This window comes from Mytilus californianus, unplaced genomic scaffold (assembly GCF_021869535.1).
Source record: "Mytilus californianus isolate M0D057914Y unplaced genomic scaffold, xbMytCali1.0.p SCAF_10, whole genome shotgun sequence".
Taxonomy (NCBI): Eukaryota; Metazoa; Mollusca; class Bivalvia; order Mytilida; family Mytilidae; genus Mytilus; species Mytilus californianus.
In genome coordinates, this window is record NW_026262582.1 from 59,152,086 (window position 1) to 59,178,264 (window position 26,179).

Here is a 26,179-nt window from a genome sequence, read left to right on the forward strand (position 1 = left end):
GTATACAAATTTCCGGTCAGAAAGAATTGGTGGTTAAATGAAATTGAACATGTTGAATACTTTAACTTTGCGCATGACAAAACAGATAAACAAAGAATATGATATGTCATTTTCCTCATATCTTTGAGGAGATTGTCTTATGATATAAAATAATATTATGCATTATATTGCACCTTATAATGCAGAATTGCAGAATAAATACATGCACATAATGATTAGTAAAGATATTGTAATCTTGAAGGCGGAAATCCAGTTACATATTCGAAATAATACAAAAACAACGTAAAAATACAATTGCCACACTCAATATCCAGGTAGTCACATATTCATGTCCTTTTCATGCACAAAAGTCATGAAGATAGTAAAAATCATGAGATTGGAAAAGCAGATACTGTTTTTAGAAAAAGATTGAAAGAACATTGAATATTATAAAACCCACATTCTTAATCTCCAAGCGTATCTGCATCTTTATATATTATAAGAAAGTTAATGGTATGGCCGTCTGTAGAAAGTGACATTGAAATATGTTTTTGTATATTAGTTTTTATATCTGTTTAAATAACACAATGTGTTTTGTTTGATTCAGATTCCCTTATCCAAATAATCAAGCAATTGAGTTTGAAATTATTGTATCTGAAACTAATCCAGGTGGTATCGCATTTGACTCTGAACATAGTCAACTATACTGGACTCAACCAAAGGAAGGAGAGATAATGAGATGTAATTCAGATGGATCAAATATAACTAGAATTATCAATGACACAGTCGAACCTGCTGCACTAACAATTGACATAGGACATAGGTTTGTTACGTTACAAGCGTTATGCTTCTTGATATTTTGATACAATACCATGCGATGAATAAATTATTGCATTGTACTTTTTATTAAACTACCTAGATGTATGGAACTAATGGCTGTTCCTGCGTATCGATATATAAAGATGATAACATGGCATTTTTCATATCAGACCCCTAATCAGCCCTAGAGACGACAAGCTTGAGGGACGATATTGACCATGGGCTGATAAGGGGTCTGATATGAAAAATGACATGTCATGATCTTTTTATCATATACTTCTTCTTTTGTGATTTTAATAGAAAACCTTTCTATAATTTTGTTCAATTCCATAACAGGAATATCCTTCAAACTTCTTATATCATCATTACCCCTCATCCATTTGACCAAAATATTAATATCACTGAGTGTTTTTCTATTTGGGTTGACATTTCTCAAGGAATTTATGTAATCGGTGTTTTCATCCTCGCTGTCATCTGCCATGTTTTTGTTGATGTAGGACTGCTAAGGCGAATACGGATTGAGCGTGTGAAATAATTTTGAATTATTCGTCAGTTACATCAGACGTTAGTAAGAACATTATGCTCCTTCAACTTGAGACTGTGAGGCATCGAATTTTATACATGATCGTTATTGCAATGTTATTACGGATGACCTCAACAAATTTCAAGACCCTGATGTTGAAAACGTTTTGAAATAAAAACAAAATATCGTCCTTCACCTAAAAAGAATTGGAAACAGTGTTGTCAGGTCGACGCCTTTTCACCCTATTTTAGAAATTGGGGTAAACGGGGAACATCTGATAAACAATCTCATGATTTATACTAAAACTATGTTTGAATATTGTGGCTATTGGAATATCACATTTTTGAAAATTATAAATAGATAAATTAAACGTTACATAATACGCCTATTTCTAGAATAAGAAACCAACTTCAAGTACTCACAGAGACGTTTGTGTTCGTATCGGCCGTCAAAGCAGCCACCAATGTGGTGTTGGTGTGACAATAATACTACACGGACTTTATTAAAAATGAAATTATGATTTCTTCTTCTTCATTAAGATCCGTGTGCTCAATAGAGAGTCATATGGTAAACAATAATATCATAACATTTTACTACATCTCAGCGTAAGACCTCTTCTGAACATTTGAAAGTCCCTTCTATGTATTTTTTACCTTAATTACACACAAATCCCGTAAATATCTTTTCATCCCGGCCTCTAGCACAAAAATGTAAGTGTTCTACAACTACTCTTTCAGTGCTTGCTTTTAACTATTTCAATAATGACTATCAAAGAACTCATCATTAACTTTTGTAATAAAGCATATGCAAATAGTGTATACAATTCCTTTAATTCCGTTGACAGTTTTGACTTGTCAACTCTTTACACTACACTTCTACACAATTTCATAAAACAAAAGTGTTTTTATTAAATTAAATGATCATATAAAAAATTTGGTTGCAAATGTATTTTGTGCAATTCATTTAAAGACTTATGTTACATATACTTACTAGAGGTGTGATGAGAAGATTGAAACTGTAAATTGTTCTCCTTAACAACATTTATTTACGTTTTGGCAATAAAGTTTATCAACAGGTTGTAAGTATTCATATGGGCACCAATTGCGTTCCTTTAATTGCAGACTTATACATCACAGTTTATGGCGAAAGTCATTTCCTAGATTTTGATATTTCAGTTTTACACGGGAGACTCCACATGAAACTTTACAACAAAACGGCCGATTTTTCGTTCCTTATTGTTAATTTTCCTTTTTTTGGAAGGTGATGTTCCATTTGCATCATCTAACGGTGTTGATATATCCCAACTCGTTCGCTCTGCCCGTGTCTGTAGTGAAGATTTAGATTTCAATGAACGTAACCTATGTATTACTGGTAAATGATTAAATCAATGATTTCGCTACCACACATGACTTAAAACCTTTATTAAATTAGTTCATAATAACAAAGATTTTGATTGGAAGTTGAACCTGTAGAAAACGTATTACAAACGGGATAGTACATCATAATTTTATGATTATGATGTTTTTCGAGCCCGTATATTTAAATACGATCCGTGTAAACTTGTCGATCTTTAAACTTATTCTAAAGAGTTACCAATTCAGCATTGTAAATAGAGCTTCGTTTTTATCGGTATTAATATTGATTTTGTGATCAATAAATTTAAACCCAACTAAGTATTATTGTTATACAAATATGCACATTTAAGGTCTTACAATCTGTCGATACCTATACTTTTGCAGTGGACAAGGTCATGTTTTCCTATTACTGTGAAGGACGTCTTTATACTAAATGATGTTGGGTGTTTACATTTTAGTCTTAGATACATGATTGATTTGTTAGTTGTTATTGACTTTAAACTAGATTTTAATAACTGTCAAATCTGTACTTTATGTCTTTTGCCTTTTTGATAGTTGTGTTTGTGCTTTATATCAATCTGACGAGTAAAGTCCTTTCAACTGATTTTTATAGTTTATCTTTATGTTGTGCTGGTACACAACTGTCCCTGGTTAACCTGGCAACATTCTTTATGCTCCTAGTTTCTGTTTGTTGCTGTTTATCATATGTGTCTTTCGTTTATTGTTTTGTACAGTATTTTATTCGGTTGTTCTGTTGTATCACTATCCGATGTTAAACCCCACCTTCTATATCTGCCTATCTCAAGTCAGGAACATGTAATTCAGTGGTTGTCCTTTGTTACTGTATACTTGCTTCATATTTGTTTTTTTTTAATTATTTTTTACATAAATCAGGCCGTTAGTTTTCTCGTTTTAAATGTTTTACATTTATAATATGGCAACCTTTTCTACTATGCTATGGGGTATGGGTTTTGCTCATGGTTGAAGACCGTACGTTGACCTATTGTTTCTATCTTTAACGACATTTACGTGTTTTTATTTAATTAAATGATCGTTTAAAAAATCTGATTACAAATATATTTTGTGCAATTCATTTAAAGACTTCGACATATTGTAAAGAAGAGGTAAATATGTTAAAAATACTTTCTAGAGATGATTGAAGCTGTAAATTGTTCTCCTTAACAACATTTATTTACTTCATAGAGAGTTTGCAATCAAACCATATCTTCTTATTTTCATAAAAATACATCCCAGCAGAGTAGTAAGAATTTCATGGAAATCTCAAGAAAGCCGACGAGGTTAGCATCGTTTACCTCCGACTATCATACAAAAAAAGGAAATTAACAAAAATACCGAACTCAAAGGAAAATTCAAAACGGAATTCCTTTAACAAATGGCAAAATCAAAAGCTCAAACACATCAAACGAATGGAAAACAACTGTCATATTCCTGACTTTGTACAAGCATTTCCTGGTTTTATAGCTAGCTAAACTTCTCAATTGTATGACAGTCGCATAAAATTCAATTATATTGACAATAATGTTGTGAGCAAAACAATCAGACATAGTAGGTAAAAATGTCAAAAATTGGGGAACAGTAGTCAACATTGTGTTATTATCTTAATCACTATAAAAACAAACAACAATGCCAACAAAGAAACACAAAATTGCATATAGACACTCTATAGACAATGCACAAAGGCACAAAAATGAAAGACAAAAATACAAAAAATGAACATAGCACAATAACTTAATGGCGGGATATATCAGTACTGAGCCTCGCCAAAAGGATATTACCAAAACTGGACTAAACATTAAAGGTTAAAAATATACATAGACAAAAACAAAGAACACTATAACACATAATTATGATGATAAATAACGTCAGTACCTAGAATCTACACTTCAAGACCATCATGTAATATTTGTGAAGTTGATACGAAATATTTTTGGTACCTTCCGATGATTTTTTTTTAGAAAAAGGACGAGACGTTCATGACCCTGTTTCATGAACTTTTTGCTCCGACACTAGTGACGTTTTATAAAGTCTGAGTAGCAGCTGCAAGCTCTTGAATACCGAATGAGTTGGGAAATGTATATCCCATATGCCGGTGAAGTTGGTATATTGCTGTCAAGGTGGGGGAAATTTATTATTTCAAAAATTAAAATCGTCTCGTTTGTCATAAATTTTGGTACTGAGATGACCGCTTATGTCAAATTCGATGTATATTCTAAAAATGAGGCGGAGGAAGCCGTGTCCGTCGTTCTTTAATGTTTGGTTCTGGGAGATATATTAATGGAGTTAACCTAATCACAAAAGTATGGATTGTTAATGGAAAGAACACCATCAATATATCTGAAGGTGAAATTAAATGATCTGGCTTCTTTGATCTTCTTGTTTTTGACAAGTGTCTGAAGGAAACCCGACTGATATGAATATAAGAAGAAATCGGCAAGAAGAGGCGCACAGTGCGTTCTCATAGGAATGCCGACAATTTGTACAAGTGAGAGGTTAAGCTAGCTATAAAACCAGGTTTAAATCCACCATTTTCTACATAAGAAAATGCCTGTACCAAGTCAGGAATATGACAGCTGTTTTCCATTCGTTTGATGTGTTTGAGCTTTTGATTTTGCCATTTGATAAAGGACTGTCGGTTTTCAATTTTCCTTCGAGTTCAGATTTTTTGTTCTTTTTACTTGTGATTCTAGTTTATTGATAATTAAACACTTTGCTACCTTCTGTTAAGACCAACATGTTTATTAAATGTTATTTTACTTCAGTAATGTCCACTGCAATTAATATCACAGACGTGTTTTAACAAATATTATCGTCATGGAGCAATATGCCTGATATTAACATTCACGATTATTTCTTTTTTTTTTTTACATATAATTTCAGATGGATGTACTTTGGTCAAGGCATACCCAACGGAACAATACACAAATTGTCACTGGACGGAAAGGAACATCATATTATAAATGACCAGGCATCGTGGGTGTTCGGTATATATGCAGGTATGACATCTACATACAGCTGAATACAAATGATTGGTGCGGTCGTGCAGTATTCATGAAATGATAAAAACAGTTTTACAATTACTAAATAAATACAGTTTTAAAAGAGTATACATTCAGTGATTAAATGAATAGGTAAGCTAAACATTACATACTTTGATATCTATTATTGTTTTGCTTAAACATCTGAGAATACGCACTGGCAAAGTATTGGTATATGATAAAAAAATATAATTGTTGTTGTGTGTCGTTAACTTTTACATATACGTATATATCTAATATATATATTTGTGTTTCACATGTGAATTATATGATGTTACAATATAATGGTATAAAGGGCTCTCAAATATACTCGTAATTACATATTATCTTTTCTTTAAACGTGTATTAATTTGTAATCCGATTCTAGATATAGCATGATATCTAATACTGTTAGTGTACTATTAACTGTTGCTTCCATGCTTTCTTGTGTCTTACATATTGTGTAACTAATTCATGTAAATATGGCGATAGATTTTTATGAACGCGTTATATTGTATGTTTTTATAAACAGATTTTTAAATTTTGTCATAAGTCAAATTAATGAAACTGTTTGAATCTTAAAAACACACCTCTATCAAAACAAGTTGAAAAAAGATTCGAATATATATATTTTTTTGCATTATATTTTGTTTCATGGTGATTTTTAATATACTTACAGGGAAATTCAATGAATAAAAAAAGCGGTTATCATAAAACCCACAAAAGGACTAAAAAGGTGTCAATATTTCGATAAATTTTATTTTCAAGTTATATAATTTAAACAGTATGTATGACTTTTTGATTATTTTGTTTTTATGTATTGATTTGTATTGACCCGCATCTCTTAACAATTCATTCTAGGGAAATGATCTAAAGACACCTCATCGGAGATGCTTTGTTTTTAATGGTGCTTCTTCATAATTTGCATGTGTTTGCCTTTGGTGTTGTTTGTTTTGATTTTGCAGATGATATTGATCCTGGTAAAAGATAGGAACAACATAAGAAAGCAACCATAAATGGTAAACTGAGCAGGATCCTTTCGAGATGACCTTTATGGAAATGGAAACAAAAACACAAACACCATACGATGAAAAAAGTATTTACAATTTCTAACTACGGTTTAAACTTCCTCAGGCAAAGTTGATCTAAGATAAGTTTTACATTTTAGTTTCCATTTGGTTGTATATCTCTTCACATGTTAAGGTCTTATATATCCTTAGCCTTTAAATGTTTGAGCGTTCCTGATGAAGGTAAATTCATAATAGCGCTTCGGACTTACACAATAAATTGTGTTAATTACATTGTAAAGAACAATTATATGTATTGAATAACACGATTTTTTAAAATGCTATGTAAGAATTTGAGTACGTGTAATCTTAAGAGATGAGTTGATGCCTTACAATCTTATCACTTTAACATTGTAGATAAATACAGCATACCCTAATGTAATGTAACATCACTGTGTATAACACATACAAAAAACAGTGCAAACGGAATACATGTACAGTGCATACGGGATATATGAGCAGTGCATTCGGCATCCATTGCCAGTGCATAACGCATACATGAACAATGCATATGGCATTCATGGACAATGCATTCAAATAAATAGACAGTGCACACCGCATACATGGACAGTGCATAACGATACATGGACAGTGCATACCTCATTCAAAGATACACACTATTTTTATAAAACAATAATTCTATATTTTCTCAATAATGAATAAGATGTAATTGCACATTAAAAAGCATGACTGTGTTTAAAAGACTGCTTGAAGATATTTGTGTGAACCATAGACTGATTATTTTGATTTTATATGTTTAAGCATCACAGTTTACTCAAATCTATCTATCTCAGTTATTATTTCAGAAGTACATGTTGCATTTGTTTTGAATTGTTAAAAAAACACTCTCTTGTTGTTTTTTTTTTCAGCTGAACCCCTCTGTTGACTCAAGTCATAGGAGAATTGCACTCTGCATTAAATTTTGAAAACAGTTTTACGGTTGCCTATAATTGCTTACATACACTTCCTTTGAACTTTGGTCGATAGTTGTCTCATTGGCAATATTACCATATCTCCTTAGTTTTAGCTCACCCGGCCAAAGGGGCCAAGTGAGCTTTTCTCATCACTTGGCGTCCGTCGTCCGTCGTCGTCCGTCGTCCATTAACTTTTACAAAAATCTTCTCCTCTGAAACTACTGGACCAAAGGTACAATCATCATTGGGGTATCTAGTTTAAAAAATGTGTCCGACGACCCGGCCCGCCAACCAAGATGGTCGCCATGGCTATAAATAGAACATAGGGGTAAAATGTGGATTTTGGCTTACGCTCTGATACTAAAGCATTTAGAGCAAATTTAACGGAGTAAAATTGTTCATCAGTTCAAGATCTATCTGCCCTGAAATTTTCAGACAAATCAGACAACCCGTTGTTGGGTTGCTGCCCCTGAATTTGTAATTTTAAGAAAATTTTGCAGTTTTTGGTTATTATCTTCAATATTATTATTGATATAGATAAACTGTAAACAGCAATAATGTACAGCAAAGTAAGATCTACAAATAAGTTAACATAATCAAAATGGTCAATTGACCCCTTAAGGAGTTATTGCTCTTTATAGGCAATTTTTAACAATTTTTCATAATTTTTGTAATCTTTTACAAAAATCTTCTCCTCAGAAACTACTGGGCCAAATAGAATCAAACTTAGCCAAAATCATCAATAGGGTATTTAGTTTAAAAAATGTGTCCGATGATCCCGCCCGCCGACCATAATGGCCGACATGGCTAAAAATAGAACAAAGGGACAAAATGCAGTTTATGGCTTATATCTCTGAAACTAAAACATTTAGAGCAAATCTGACAATCAGGTAAACTGTTCATCAAGTGAAGTTCTATCTGAACTGATATTTTCAGACAAATTAAACAACCCGTTGTTGGGTTGCTTCCCCTGAATTAGTTATTTTAAGGAAATTTTGCAGTTTTGGGAAATTATCTTGAATATTATTATAGATAAAGATAAACTGTAAACTGCAATAATGTTCAACAAAGTAAGATCTACAAATAAGTTAACATGACCAAAATTATCAATTGACCCCTTAAGGAGTTATTGCCCTTTATAGTCAATTTTTAAATTTTTTTTAAGATTTTTTGTAATCTTTTACAAAAATCTTCTCCTCTGAAACTACTGGGCCAAATAGAATTAAACTTGACCACAATCATCATTAGGGTATTTAGTTTAAAAAATGTGTCCGATGACCCTGCCTGCCAACAAAGATGGCCGACATGGCAAAAATTAGAACATTTGGGGTAAAATACAAGTTTTGTCTATTATTCTGATAACCATTATAAAGAGACTGTCAGACGATTTCCTGCAGGAGTTATTGCCCTTAAATGACAAATATTACCACTTTTTTTCGATTTTTGCCTATTATCTTGAAAACTATAAAAGATAGAGAGAAACTTTAAAGTGCAAAAATAATCAGAAGGACAAGTTCTACAAATAAGTCTTAGGGTTAAAATCATCAGTTGAATCCTAATGAGAGTTATTGCCCTTTGATGCCGATTTGTACAATTTGTTTTGCGTTTTTTGTCTTTTATCTTAAAACTCATAATAGATAGAACGAAACGGCGGAAATTGTCCGACGACTCCTTATTGGAGGTATTGCCCTTTACTTACGATTTTTACTATTTTTTTTGCGTTTTGCCTTATATGATAATAATTATAATAGATAGATAGAAACTTAAATAATAAAAAATGATAAGCAAGACAAGACCTACTACATGTCATTTTGCTGATATAATTTGTAGACTGTTACTTTTATAGGAGTTTTTTTTTACCCTTTTTTGTGTTTGGAGCAAAAGCTAAATAAGATCATGAAGATAGAAAGAAACTAAACAAACTTCAATGATCAGCAATATAAGATACAAAAAAAACCCAGAGATTTTTGTCAATAATTCTATTCTCGTCTACAATGTTGGAGAGTGTTTTTTGTTGAATATGCATATAGACTAAGGTATGCGACACAGGCTCTTGAGAGCCTCTAGTTATATTTATAAAGTTGATTGATCTATGTGTTTGTTGACTTGATAATGAATTATATGATTGTTCTTGTGATAATTGTCGAGGGCAGACATTTTTATCAAAAGAACTTTAAAAGATTTCTCCTGAATTATATTGTTTAAAATTATTTACAGTACTAATGGAACTGCACACGATGCACATTTCTTCTACTAACATGTCTTTAGTAATGCTCCAGTTCAAAATATTTGGAAATCCAAAAGCTACACTCACTCAATTAAAGATATATGAACTTAACTTGAACCTTAAAATAACATGCGTATACTTTAAAGGATGTAAAGATTGAATACAACATAAAGAGCATATACTTAACATAATTGATAATGTACCATGGTGAACTGATCCATTTCACGCAATGCTTCTACACTCTTAGTTTATTCTGTCAAGTCTGTACATGTATTATTTCACAGTCCTAATTTAGAATAAAAATCTTCAACTATTATAGAGGCCATGTGACTATAAAACTGCATTTTTTTTTGTTTATTTCACATTTAAGGTCTGCTAGATTTCTCAAAACCGTGTCAACAGGGTAAACTGATAGTGTCCAAAGTGACGACTTCTTTTTTTTTTTAACTTTCAACAGCAATGCACATTTCAAACATAACGTGGCATTATAAAATTTAAATAAACCTAGTCTATTTGTATTAAAAAAAATCAAATAATCAATCCGATGTGACTTGATATAGGGAATAACTTATACGAATTATAAAGTTAGTCTCGGATAAATTGGGTTATATTGTTGATGTTCATTTTGGTTACGTAGCATTTTATGCATTTAAACATTGTTGGGATTTACTTAGTTGGATTTTAGCATTCTTGATGCAGGTTTATCAAAAAAAAAAAAAAAAAAAGAACGCCGGACGCACACAATGCATACAGTGTATTTTTTGTTTGTTTTTGATTTTTCAATATTTCACCAGTAACTTCCTTTTTATGGTAAAATACAATAGTCACAGTGTTCTTTTAACATGATGCTCATGTCAACATACCATACTTGTATCATGACTTGTACGAAAGTGAAAATAAGTTTATTGAACTATCGTTTACTTAACAGTATCCGTTTTTTTTCATTGCATTGATTACCATGATGTTTCCACTTAACATAAAACTTTAAAAAAATGTAGCAGATCGTTATATTAGTGCATGTTGCTCAAATGGTTAATAATGGGATAATTTTGTGACGTTCTTAAAACGACTGGTTTAAAATAAAATAAAACAAAATAATCTATACTACTAAATTAACGAGGTCCAATTTGTTAGCCGGCATGACGTAAAAACGACGAATCAAAGAATGCAACTTTATATATAACTCATAGAGGACAATGGTGTTGCTAAAAAATCACAACATTCCGGGCCCTTTTATTTTTTTTCAATTAATTGACATTAACAATAATTAACAAGTTCCGGGTCGAATCCGATACCGATACCAATAGTATATTTCACATGAAGTTTCCTGTTGAAGTTACGTGTTACCTTCTGTAAATCCATTTTTATTCCGGAGAACCTGAAATTCTTCATGCAGTTGTTTTATATCAATGTTACACTATAGTACACTATTTAGCAAGTCTGTTTTCTTCCATCTCAATTCCACTACTAATTTTGGTTAATAAGTCAAAAATTCAAATTTAGTTCATAGTAAGTGTATTGTTGTAAGAAAACCAGGACGTGATCAAACTTAAAGATTTATAAGCAGAGAAAACTGTAAACCTTACAATCAGCATGACTTTATTATCATCATAATCAAAGATAACAGAGGTCATCCGATCTACCTTAAAGTACTGTAAACTTTAAAATAATATTTCTAGCATTTTGTCTGTTAGTTCAATATATATGTATTGAACGAAAACATTTGAATTTGTTTTTTTTTCAAATCACAAACAATACTTGGAAGTACGAGAGTCCACAAAAACCATCAACAGCGGGTTCATCAAAACAATAATTACAGACAAACATCATCGAAGAACACCAAGTCTTATTTGTCTGTCTTAAGACAGACACAGCAGGGGTTTCGGTTCTACCAGTTAACGTAAGCACAACGTTTCCTTTTCATAACTTAATATACACACATTTCTTAACAAGTGCATATCATTAAAGATTAGCTGTGGTAAATTAGTTGATCATTGATTAAAATTTGAATGACATGTATATAAACATTTAATAACTTATTTCAATGAATGGATATTTTCTAATGTCTTCAAAACTAAAATACCATTACGATATCCTTATCGGTGTAAACAAGTTGATCAAGGCAACACTTGTTTACCCGTTAAAAGTAATGTTAAGCTGAATAACATTTATAATACTCAAGAGCTTTTTGTGTGTGACTTGTCCGGAATGAATAGCTTTAAAATAACACCTGACAAATTAAAAGTTATAAACACATTGAAAAATTATAATGCATAGAGGGCTTCTATAAGAAAACGTAAGGTGAAGACCCCAAAACAGAATTATTCATTCAGTATTTGTCTACTCCTTCAAGATTTGTATGAAATATAATTTATGACCGATTTAAAAAAAAGTGTTTTAAAATATATAATTATAAGCTTTACAAAAACATACTGTCATGTCCTGGTGAAATTGAATGCAATTTTATACTGAACTATTGTTTATTACAAAAAATTGTTTACGTCTTTAAATGTCTGTTTGAGCATCGGATAACGCGTAAAACCAATAAAAAACTGATTCATAACTTTAATTCTTTTGTTACGTATGTATTTTAACAAATCAAAATGTTTTCCCTGCTATTCTGGTTATTTCAACCTAAACTGTTTAACCGACTTAAAAACGATAAGTATGTTCTAAAATAGAAAAAAAAACATGTACGAATAATATAATGCTTCACAAAGTCTAGACTAGAGTTTCGTTCGACGACAGAAGATGACGCACTGGCATGAAATCAGTTTAAGTTCATATCAAATATTAGATTGATTGTTGCCATTGCCAACATTATCTTTAAAATAATTTAGCAAACCCGTAGAAATTTGATGGGCATAATTGGTCTTTACATGGAAAATTATATCGTGTGTGCCTACACGACGGGATATGTGTTCATGGAGTAACTCAATGAATGAAATTATTAATAACCTTATAAATATTAACATACCATTACACTGTACCAGATGCGCATTTCGACAATACAAGTCACTTCAGTGATGTTCGAGGCCAAAATATTTGAAAATCCCAAACTTATTAATCAATGAAGAGCCTATACACCAACAAGGACAAAAGGTATAGCCAATTCCAGGCAAGACACCAGAGTTTTGAATGAGGGAGATTTCTTCCTCAACTTAAAATAATATCTAAATTTTGCTACAGCAAATTTTTATATCATAATATCCATGTTTTCATGCCAGGACCGAACTTCTGGTTACTGGGATTTTGATATCTTCTGGGACTAATAGACCACAAACAGAGGTGTTGACCAAGTGTTAATAATAACACTAACGTTACCAATTTATCGACCTATATGCACAGTGATGTTAGAGGCCAAAATTTTTGAAATTCAAAAACTTATTAAACATTGCAAATCCTATAAACCAAAAAGGACGAAAAGTATAACCAAAGCCGGGCAAGTCCCAAGAGGGAGATATAATCCTTGAGTTACAATTGCAAACTTAATATCCGTATTTTTAATTCAAGTACTAAAGTACTGGCTACTGGGCTGGTGATACCCTGGGGAACACACAGTCCAGCAGAAGAGGTAGCGACCCAGTGGTAGCAATAACATTGTCCGTAAATACGAATGATTCGTCATTAGTATGTTTTGTTGATTATATTTTTTTGGAACTATTAATAGGTAGTACAGATCTTTACCATCTTACGGGTTAAGATTAATTATGACATTGTGATAATCGTTGTATTTCATAGCTGTTTTTTATGTGATTTTCATTCGACAATTGTATTTAAAAAGCTTTTCTGATATTTGATGCTTACATTCTTATACACCCGTGCTGAATAAAATTATATTGAGCAAAAAAGGAAAAACTTTATGAAATTCAAATGAATTTAATTTGTTTTGAAAATTTGCTTCTTTTTTTCGAGACTGCGATGCGGCAGTTATACCTGTATGTACTAATCAATTTCAGCTGTATATAACACGTTCCTTTTTTCACTCCATTCTTTATAATGCCTTCATACATTTAAATGCCACAATTCTGTTTCATATTTTATAAATTTTAGGACTGACGTGCCTTGGATTTTTCAATTGATCCCTTGGTAAAAACATGAAGCTATCAAAGACTTGGTTGGGCATGACGATAGTGCTTTACATAATTACTGGTATTTATTGTAAGAAATAATCAATAATTTGTATGTTATCTTTCTATGATCTTACGTATTTTATATTTTCAGTATGCTTTTTAACGTTTCAATCCTGCTCCTCCTGCTCCTACTCTTCCTCCTTCTCCTCCTGCTCATCATCATGATCATCATGATCCTCCCCCTCTTCCTCCTCCTCCTCCTGCTCATCATCATGATCATCATGATCCTCTTCCCCCTCCTCCGCCTCCTTCTCATCATTATCATCATCACCAATCATCATCGTCGTCGTCGTCGTCATCGTCGTCGTCGTCATTGTCGTCGTACTGATCGTCATCGTAAATGTAGTTATTTTATTTAGATGCCCTAAAGCATTTAATCATCATCACCATGTATGTAAGATTTGCAAATATTCAATTGAACTATCAGTTCTTTAAATATATGAACAGTCTATAAGGTAAATTTTTTCAGTTGTTTATAAATATTCACTTACAACAAATAGGCGCATATAGCATATGGCTAGGTTAAACATGTTTGTGAGCTACCAATCCTCCCCTAACCTGGGACAATGGTGTTACAGTTCAACATAAGAACAAACTATAAAAATCATTTGAAAAGGGCTTAACTAATCAGATGGATACAAAGCACAAAAACACAGACCGGACGTGGCAGGGTATTCATACATCCCTTACAACAACAAAAAAAAAACACTCAAAGTATAGATCTGAGAGTAGTACAAGCTTGCTATATTGTACGTCAGGCAAGTATTATTTAGTGGGTTACTCTTTACCATATTATTTATTTAAGGTTATTATTTTGTATTTTTTTGTTTTTCTCGTTTGAAATGTTTTGCATTTTGTCATACTATACACTAAGTGTTTGCTCATTGTGGAAGATTGTATTTAGACCAATAGGTTCTTACATCAACGTCATTTGCTATCTTGTGGATAGTTATTTCAAGAAAGGAAATCATACCATGTCTTCTCATTTTTGTTATATTAACTATAGATTGAAATCACTCGATTAAGGAAATTAGTAAAAACAACATATACAAGAGTGATGCCCGAAATAAAATTTCCAACTCTGACAAGAAGGAATTAGTATCGTGTCTTGTTTGCATATGTTGGAATGTCATATCAATTGAATATATAAATCAAGGCAACAGTTGTGTTGCGATGTTCAAATCTCGTAAATTAGTAACAGGGTTGGCCGAAAGGGTAAGCGTATTCTGCTCTGCGAATCACACTCAGTCAGAACGTCACAAAAGGAATAAGACGCAACCGATAAAATTACAAATCAGATTGCTATACTGATATCTAAAGATCTTAGAACACGAAAACATTTCACTAGTGGATTGAGAAACCGACACTTAGTATCTGTTTGTATATGTCAAACAATGTGTGCTGACGACCGTTAAACTTATGTAGTGTCAATTTCAGTTGTTCTTCGTCATTACTCAGTTAGAGCAGTTTTTAATGTTTTGTGTAAGGAGCATATATACTACACATGAAGGCTATGCTAGAATGGTTTATTTCGAAGAAGAAAGTTCAAATACGAAAGTTACATTTATAATTTCATTTGTAATTAATATGTATGTTTTAGTTTAAGCTAGCCAACGATCCTCAACGTCAATTTCTAATTGTAAGCCAGTGTATGAGACAAACTTAATTGTATCTGTAGTACCATTAATTTAGATATTGATATTCTATGTGTTGCTTCTGTTATATTGATTATTCCCCCGAACATATATAAAATTAGCACATAGTGAAATGCATTTTATGTGAAATATGCTATTGGGATTCGAGCAAAACATTTGCTAATTTGTCCGTTTAAATTGATAAACATGGTGTTTTTTTTCAGGTACCTATTTTTGATTCCCTTCCAAAAAAGATAAATGTTAAATTGTCTTGTATTTACCATATTATTTGTTTTTTGCTTTCATCAAATATCAGCCTGAATTGATGTGCGAAATGTTCATTGCAGGTATTGAAGAAAAACTGCTGTTTTCGACTTCTTCTGGCTACTTGAAAGAATTAGATCTAACAAATGGGGTAGTGAGAGTACTTGCCAATGCAGAAAGTGAGGTATTTGTACTTGCATACGATAATGACGAAAAATATGTGTATGTTCCAAGACAGACCCAGGGGCAAATATTAAGGTATGTCATTAAAAACTAACAATGTGTATTTTATAAAAAATTAGCAATTTGTGCAAATATATGATATAACGAGGTGGCTTACTGTTATTTTGTTGAAAACATAATATTTAACCACTTTGATTGTTTTAGATAACAGATATTCAAGTTTGTGGTTAATGGGGCAATTATTGATTATATTTCCCCAAAAGTTGTCAACTCAAGCCTTTTGAAGGTTATGGATATCTGGACATATCGAAGAGAAACATAGTATCTCAAAACCTCTCAGGACAAAATAGTAAAGTGATTGTAAAGAACAATTATATGTATTGAATAACACGATTTTTAAAAATGCTATGTAAGAATTTGAGTACGTGTAATCTTAAGAGATGAGTTGATGCCTTACAATCTTATCACTTTAACATTGTAGATAAATACAGCATACTCTAATGTAATGTAACATCACTGTGTATAGCACATACAAAAAACAGTGCAAACGGAATACATGTACAGTGCATACGGGATATATGAGCAGTGCATTCGGCATCCATTGCCAGTGCATAACGCATACATGAACAATGCATAGGGCATTCATGGACAATTCATTCAAATAAATAGACAGTGCACACCCCATACATGGACAGTGCATAACGATACATAGTCAGTGCATACCTCATTCAAAGATACACACCTTTTTATAAAACAATAATTCTATATTTTCTCAATAATGAATAAGATGTAATTGCACATTAAAAAGCATGACTGTGTTTAAAAGACTGCTTGAAGATGTTTGTGTGAACCATAGACTGATTATTTTGATTTAATATGTTTAAACATCACAGTTTACTCAAATCTATCTATCTCAGTTATTATTTCAGAAGTACATGTTGCATTTGTTTTGAATTGTTTAAAAAAACACTCTCTTGTTGTTTTTTTTTTCAGCTGAACCCCTCTGTTGACTCAAGTCATAGGAGTATTGCACTCTGCATTAAATTTTGAAAACAGTTTTACGGTTGCCTATAATTGCTTACATACACTTCCTTTGAACTTTGATCGATAGTTGTCTCATTGGCAATATTACCACATCTCCTTATTTTTAGCTCACCCGGCCAAAGGAGCCAAGTGAGCTTTTCTCATCACTTGGCGTCCGTCGTCCGTCGTCGTCCGTGGTCCATTAACTTTTACAAACATCTTCTCTTCTGAAACTACTGGACCAAAGGTACAATCATCATTGGGGTATCTAGTTTAAAAAATGTGTCCGACGACCCGGCCCGCCAACCAAGATGGTCGCCATGGCTAAAAATAGAACATAGGGGTAAAATGTAGATTTTGGCTTACGCTCTGATACTAAAGCATTTAGAGCAAATGTTACGGAGTAAAATTGTTCATTAGTTCAAGATCTATCTGCCCTGAAATTTTCACAAATCAGACAACCCGTTGTTGGGTTGCTGCGCCTGAATTTTTAATTTTAAGAACATTTTGCAGTTTTTGGTTATTATCTTCAATATTATTATTGATATAGATAAACTGTAAACAGCAATAATGTACAGCAAAGTAAGATCTACAAATAAGTTTACATGATCAAAAAGGTTAATTGACCCCTTAAGGAGTTATTGCTCTTTATAGGCAATTTTTAACAATTTTTCATAATTTTTGTAATCTTTTACAAAAATCTTTTCCTCAGAAACTACTGGGACAAATAGAATCAAACTTGGCCAAAATCATCAATAGGGTATTTAGTTTAAAAAATGTGTCCGATGATCCCGCCCGCCGACCAAAATGGCCGACATGGCTAAAAATAGAACAAAGGGACAAAATGCAGTTTATGGCTTATATCTCTGAAACTAAAACATTTAGAGCAAATCTGACAATCAGTCAAACTGTTCATCAAGTAAAGTTCTATCTGAACTGATATTTTCAGACAAATTAAACAACCCGTTGTTGGGTTGCTGCCCCTGAATAAGTTATTTTAAGGAAATTTTGCAGTTTTTGGAAATTATCTTGAATATTATTATAGATAAAGATAAACTGTAAACTGCAATAATCTTCAACAAAGTAAGATCTACAAATAAGTTAACAGGACCAAAATTGTCAATTGACCCCTTAAGGAGTTATTGCCCTTTATAGTCAATTTAAAAATTTTTTTTTAATTTTTTGTAATCTTTTACAAAAATCTTCTCCTCTGAAACTACTGGGCCAAATAGAATTAAACTTGACCACAATCATCATTAGGTATTTAGTTTAAAAAATGTGTCCGATGACCCTGCCTGCCAACAAAGATGGCCGACATGGCAAAAATTAGAACATATGGGGTAAAATGCAAGTTTTGTCTATTAATCTGATAACCATTATAAAGAGAGGAAATCTGAAAGGGTAAAATTGTTTAGAATGTTGAGCTCTACCAATTATGTATATACGTCAATACTGTCAGACGATTTCCTGTAGGAGTTATTGCCCTTAAATGACAAATATTACCACTTTTTTTTCGATTTTTGCCTATTATCTTGAAAACTATAAAAGATAGAGAGAAACTTTAAAGCGCAAAAATAATCAGAAGGACAATTTCTACAAATAAGTCTTATGGTTAAAATCATCAGTTGAATCCTTATGAGAGTTATTGTCCTTTGATGCCGATTTGTACAATTTGTTTTGCGTTTTTGTCTTTTATCTTAAAACTTATAATAGATAGAAAGAAACTTAAATACTAGTATACAAAAATGATCAACAAGACAAGAACTACAATTAAGACAAACGGCGTAAATTGTCCGACGACTCCTTATTGGAGGTTTTGCCCTTTAATTACGATTTTTACTATTCTTTTTGCGTTTTGCCTTATATGATAATAATTATAATAGATAGATAGAAACTTAAATAATCAAAAATGATAAGCAAGACAAGACCTACTAACATGTCATTTTGCTGATATAATTTGTAGACTGTTACTTTTTATAGGAGTTTTTTTACCCTCTTTGGTGTTTGGAGCAAAAGCTAAATAAGATCATTGAAGATAGAAAGAAACTAAACAAACTTCAATGATCAGCAATATAAGATACAAAAAAAAAAAACCAGAAATTTTTGTCAATAATTCTATTCTCGTCTACAATGTTGGAGAGTGTTTTTTGTTGAATATGCATATAGACCAAAGTGAGCGACACAGGCTCTTGAGAGCCTCTAGTTATATTTATAAAGCTGATTGATCTATGTGTTTGTTGACTTGATAATGAATTATATGATTGTTCTTGTGATAATTGTCGATGGCAGACATTTTTATCAAAAGAACTGTAAAAGATTTCTCCTGAATTATATTGTTTAAAATTATTTACAGTACTAATGGAACTGCACACGATGCACATTTCTTCTTCTAACATGTCTTTAGTAATGCTCCAGTTCAAAATATTTGGAAATCCAAAAGCTTCACTCACTCAATTAAAGATATATGAACTTAACTTGAACCTTAAAATAACATGCGTATACTTTAAAGGATGTAAAGATTAAATACAACATAAAGAGTATATACTTAACATAATTTATAATGTACCATGGTGAACTGATCCATTTCACGCAATGCTTCTACACTCTTAGTTTATTCTGTCAAGTCTGTACATGTATTTTTTCACAGTCCTAATTCAGAATAAAAATCTTCAACTATTATAGAGGCCATGTGACTATAAAACTGCAATTTTTTTTGTTTATTTCACATTTAAGGTCTGCTAGATTTCTCAAAACCGTGTCAACAGGGTAAACTGATAGTGTCCAAAGTGACGACTTCTTTTTTTTTTAACTTTCAACAGCAATGCACATTTCAAACATAACGTGGCATTATACAATTTAAATAAACCTAGTCTATTTGTATTAAAAAAAATCAAATAACCAATCCGATGTGACTTGATATAGAGAATAACTTATACGAATTATAAAGTTAGTCTCGGATAAAGTGGGTTATACTGTTGATGTTCATTTTGGTTACGTAGCATTTTATGCATTTAAACATTGTTGGGATTTACTTAGTTGGATTTTAGCATTCTTGATGCAGGTTTATCAAAAAAAAAAAAAAGAACGCTGGACGCACACAATGCATACAGTGTATTTTTTGTTTGTTTTTGATTTTTCAATAGCAGTTGCTTTCAACGTATAAAAATAGATTAACATGCTCCTTGCTCCGTTTAAAGTTTCTTTATCATTGAGGTGTAATACCACCAAAATCATAGTACGTCACATCCTGTTGCATACGAAAAATGGTCGAGAAAAAAATATTCCCTTGAATTTGACAGTTGTAGGAAATTAATCCTACATTTCATTGCAGTAAAAAAATTCTGAGTCATAAACATATATCTTGGGTGTTTCAAAGCACCCTTATTTTTTTTTGGTGTTTCTATAGAATATATTGGAAACTTGAGGTTACATGGTTACTAAAGCTTGTACACGGGGAAAAAAAGGGGTGAAATTCGATTGGTTAACTTCCAGTGACGGTCATTTTCTTATATGCAATGAAATATTATGTGAAATTTTGTCTATAGCACTGGACAGGATAAAACTTTACCCATGCCAAGTATTTCTTTATTTGAAACAAAGATAAATTCTGCACAATTTTTGGAAAAGTGCAAATTTAACAAAGACTAATAGGGGGAAATCAATGGTATTACACCTTGATATCAAACATAGGAAGCATAAATACTTAATCAGCTCGTAAAAAATATGGTGTCTACTGTGTTAGGTTTTAACTATCCTTGGCGTTTCAAAGATCTACATGTAAAATTTAATCAGCAAGTTATTTGGTTATGTTCACTGATGTTTTTGAATTTTATAGGATACTTTTATTTTTATTACTGATTTTTAGCTGTGTAGCAAAGTAAGACACATAAGTGCAGGTGAACCTTGTTGACATTTGAATTGCGTTTTCTAGTAACAAATAGTTTGATTGCTAGCCTCACTGATGACATTAGTTGTTGAAACTAGAGGTAAAAAAAACACAAAAAATGATAAAACGATGAAAAAAGACCAATAGTATAAAAATACAAAACTGAAAACTAATGACTGAGCAGCACGAACCCAGCAAATTGTTTAAATTAGGATTTGCCAGTAATATTATAACCGATTAACATGCTACTATTATTAACATATAAAAACGCAATAGCTGTGCGTTAAATTCAGCGATTTACCTTCAAAGGAGATTATCTAAACATTATGTTGAAAACATTGAATTTACATTATCCGTACTACTATGTACATGGAATGATTAATCATTGCAGTAGATTGTTTTGACTGTTTTGCGTTGGTCCCTTTGCTTTTGATTTTACACAAATCGTTTGCAATTGAATATCTCACTGATTGCGTAGAATGTTTCTAGTGAAATTGATTGTCGCAACACCTCAAAAATTCTTAAAATTTTAGGTTAATGTTATTGTTGAAGGCCGTACGTTGCCCTATAACAGCTTACATCAACTTTGGTTTACCTGTAGTGGATAATTGTCCCAATAGCAATCACATCACTTCTTCTTATATTTATATTCCATAAAATAGAGCTGTACTTACAGCTTTTAAATTATTTATTCATATGTATAACGGGATAATGTAAGTCTTCATTTAATCGTAAAGCATTTTCAATCGAATTATATATCATTTATAGCTTCAAACATCTAGCCTTCAATGTATTTTTTTATTATCACGGTATGTACATTAGTATACAAATATTCATAATAAGTGTTATATCTTAGTATTAAAACAGTAACTTAGAAAAGAAATGGCCTCTAAAAATCTTTTTATCATTTCCATCACATTCTTTTAAATTTAAACGAATTTAAATATTTGTATAAGCAACGCACCACCTGTTAGTATAAAATCACAGTTTTCGTATGCACATGCTGAATTTACGTGGTACATGACATGTCGACATGAAGTTCACAATTTTGACGTTCCTGATTATTATCATGGTTTCACAAGGTAGGACGTAGTTGTAGCTTTTATTTTTGTGCTACTTTTATAGATGAATCATCTTATGTTTTAAATCTTTTCGAACAGATAAATGTCAGCAAGATATGCATTTATATGCCTATATATCTATATGCTGTGATTACAAACACGTATTTAGGGAATGAAATAACGGCTTAAGTTAATGCATAAAACTAACCATAGAAGAGGTTAACACAATGGAACTAGCCAGTTGATTGATATGTGTTTATCATCAACAACGAATCCATGTTGATGAAATATGATTAATTCATGTTTGATACAGTTAAGTCTACTTACATCCAGAAATTAACAATTAGAACCGGTTGAGAAAAGAAGAGGACTTCAGCTTCCAAATTTTGAATTTTCCATTTTTATGTAAAAACATTCCAAGAGCGCCTGTACATGGAGTATGCATGTATTTCCTATCAATATGTTATTGATGGATTGTTGCTGCTCACTAGATTTACAAGTGGTGAAGTTTCAATCATCTCCTCGGAAATTTTACAGACGTTATCACGAGTTAATTAGTTGGTTAAGTGTTATGGAATATCACGTCCACTTTCCTCCGACCTACCTACCGAATTAGACTTTCTGCAGGATGTGTACTTACATAAGCAAAACTGTATGTGCTACATATAGAGCAGGATCAGCTTTTCTTTTCGGAGCACATGAGATAACACCCACTTTTTGGTGGGGTTCGTATTGCTCAGTTTTTAGTTTTCTATGTTGTGTTTTGTATACTGTTGTTTGTGTTTTGGTCGTTTTTCTTTTTTTTTCAAGGCATTGTTAGTTTTTGTACTTATACATTTAAAGGTTCCTTTGATATCTTTGAATTTATTCCCAAGAGCTGTCGAGGCGATAGCTCTACCACGAAAACACCGATGTAGTTACCGTAAATAGACATATAATTATTGATACAAACTAAAAACTATGTTTTAAAAATATCATTGACAAAACCCCTATTCATCCCTTTCAAAGAAAAAAAGGTTGGTTATTAAATCGGTTTACTCAAAAAGAAAAGGGACCACAAAATAGTCAAAATTAAAAAATTGATCACACATGCCACAGTTCATTTTACATGTTTCATGCAGCCATAAGGTTTGAAAATACCTCTTTTTATGGATAATTGTAAAATAAAATACATTAACTAAGAAAGCAGTTACGTTCATTAGGTTTCAAATACAAACATCAACAATTTAAGTTAATTCATTTCTTTTGATGCTATTTTTTAGAAGGAAATGGCACACGATGTTCTGCAATAAATGGAAAGTGTAAAAGAAAATGTTTATCAACAGAAATAGGTTTGAATGGGCATGGGTGCTGTCATCATAAAAAATGTTGTTACGGTAAATATTATTTGATATATAAGCTACGAAATGATATGTAAAACAAATGTTAAAGCTTATTTATTCAAAATGAAATTTTGTTGCGATATGAATTATTTGAATGACGTTTGTGTCTGTTGTTGTAAGGTTTACATAGTTTAAATGTATATCCAAAAAACAATTTTAGGATTTTGTGCGTCTTAAGCGCTTTTCTAGATGTAGAAGGATTGCTTTAACCTATACATTCAAACGACAAGAATATTACACATATATAACTTCAGCAGATAAATGACCCAATAGGGACGCGAAGAAAATAAAAATCTAATTATCTTAGAACAATTTTGCCTAAAAAATACAAACCTAAGTTTAAAAATAAAATATGTTTTGCTCATATACAAGGTTAAAATGTCCGACAACTTCATACTGTTTTTGATTCCTATGGTTTAAAATCGAGATCAACTTGTGGTCTGTAGATATTTCTTCTGTTTTTCATTCATTCTTATATTTTAGCAGGTATGAACACAAACAAAAAAGTTCACAGGTAGTGCAACGCATTTCCAAATTAAACTTTGTTTTTCACTTTTTTATCCATCACTAGTAACCCAAATTTGAACTGAAACTGTGATATCGATCTAATAACAGCTCTCTAAAAAATGGACAGTACAATATTAAGTTTAAGTTTTGTACATGTAGTTAATTTCTTGACTTTTTTACTGCGGTAGAAATATTCAGTTCTGTTCAGACATTTAGCTATAGCAGCTTGTATTTTCCTGTACGAAGAAACAGTTCTGGTTTGATTGCAAGCAAACAGTCTGAACAGTACTTCATCTACTACAATACAATATCTGAAAAAGATCGAAAATTCTTAAAAAACCTACATATCATTTACTTGTTCATATGCGCTGGGTAGAATAACATGAATAAAGGATCGCTCAATATTAATCTGATGGATTGTCCGGGGAAGATTTAGAAGATATCTGTATTGTAATTTAAGCTTGGCCTTCGTAAAACGTAGATTTTACGAAGGCCAAGCTTAAAATACAGTACAGTTATTTCCATTCTAATGCAGCATATTAAAATAAATTCCATTTAAGAATATTTTGGCTTAAAATGACGCAAATAAAAAAGTCCACGAAACTGTTGCATAGTCTTTAGCATATAAACAATGTGACGTCACATGTATACTCTCGATGTCAAACATAAACACTAGACGTATTTTTACCTTTCGTACGCTTCAGAATGGTTTCAATGTTGACAAAAATAAGATTTCGAGGTTCAAAATGTGACTTTCTTGTTTATTTTGTGAGAAATTACATACCAAAAAAAAAAAAAAAAAACGGAATTCAAAATGGTGGCTTTCTTAGTTACGGACTGGCAGGACGTGGAATCTAACCCTTAAAAATATTTGTCAACGTCCAATAAAAAATTATCGTTACAAACGAATTGCATTAGAATGGTAAATACTCTTTACGGTACATTCTGGTAGGAATATATTATATTTAGTTTGAATAGTGACAGGCTAAATGTTGCTTGCTGTGAACGGGTAACTCAACCTCGTTTATTTCAGATGATTTGACAAACATTTTATGTTATGCATTTCTTGTAAAATGTCCTGTACCATATATATAAGTTAAAAAAAAATAACTGAATATTTTTCTTTTTCACAGAACCTAGTATATGTATGCCATCATGTCGCGGTATTTGTCAAACAAATGGCTGTGGATGTACACAATGTGATTGTGATTGTCATGATAATTGTATGGCAACCAACAGTACTTGTTGTTCAGACTTTTTAACAGAATGTTACGGAATGATTTTATAAAGCATGTCAAAGTTGTATTGTTAGTTTAGGTAACTGTTACAAAATTTTGGAAATTATCCAAAACTTTTGAATATATCTCCTTCATGCAAAGCTCGGATTCCTTGACTATACTTTTTGTCAATTTTTGTTTATAAGCTTTTCAGTGTTTGAATAAGTTTTAAGATTTTCAGATATATTGATCTTGAGCATATTTAAAGGACATTTATTGTCAAAATGCGCATCTGCGGCAGAAAAATTTGTTACGTTAATGTTATTAATTAACATCAGCATAATCATGTGCGTCTAGTATAAGTAGTTAAGACGCGATATGATTATGTTGGCAAGTGTATAATGATTGATTTTCTCTACCTGTGCAGAGTTTTACATGTTCGAATGCGCTTATCTGTGTTTTAATTCCATTTTAGCTGAATGTATCAAAAATCATGGGAGGGGAGACAGTGACAGTGGGGTTAAAAATAAATAAAAAAATAAATGCAAACAACATCACCATGCTCAAGTACAAAATAGATGAAAGGACAAACAAAACAAAACAAAACAGCGCACAATTCTAACGCAATTATTTTGTATCAACGGATGCCAATCAGCGTAAAATTCTCTATCTTCTTGTATGTAACTAAGGACAGCCGACATTTTGCATTCCGGAATGTATTGACATATAAATTTTTCAAAAATAAAAAAAAAAAAAAAAGAAACTCACATTTTGCGCCGAGAAATCGTCTTTTAAACACATTTTATTACATTTTGAGGTGGACAAGAAGCCAGGAAACACCTGGTGTTTACGTTTGACACCAGAAGCATACCGTTGACGTCAGCAAAAACTTCCAATACAATACAGTTATCTCTTACATGTCATTTTTTCTTTAAGTCTCTGCTTCTAAGATATATATACAAATTTTTTT

At 31.7% G+C, this 26,179-nt stretch overlaps 1 long non-coding RNA gene across 2 annotated transcripts; it reads left to right on the forward strand.

Moving 5' to 3' along the window:
- The first annotated feature begins 5,839 nt into the window (after positions 1–5,839).
- LOC127718938 (uncharacterized) lies at positions 5,840–25,972 on the forward strand. Of its 2 annotated transcripts, none has more exons than XR_007990034.1 (4): positions 5,840–6,807; positions 7,648–8,941; positions 18,417–23,479; positions 25,126–25,972. It is a non-coding gene; the product is annotated as an uncharacterized LOC127718938 (long non-coding RNA). The 2 variants fall into 2 exon arrangements; XR_007990035.1 differs by having other exon boundaries at positions 7,648–7,924; positions 17,404–23,479.
- Positions 25,973–26,179: the final 207 nt, after the last annotated feature.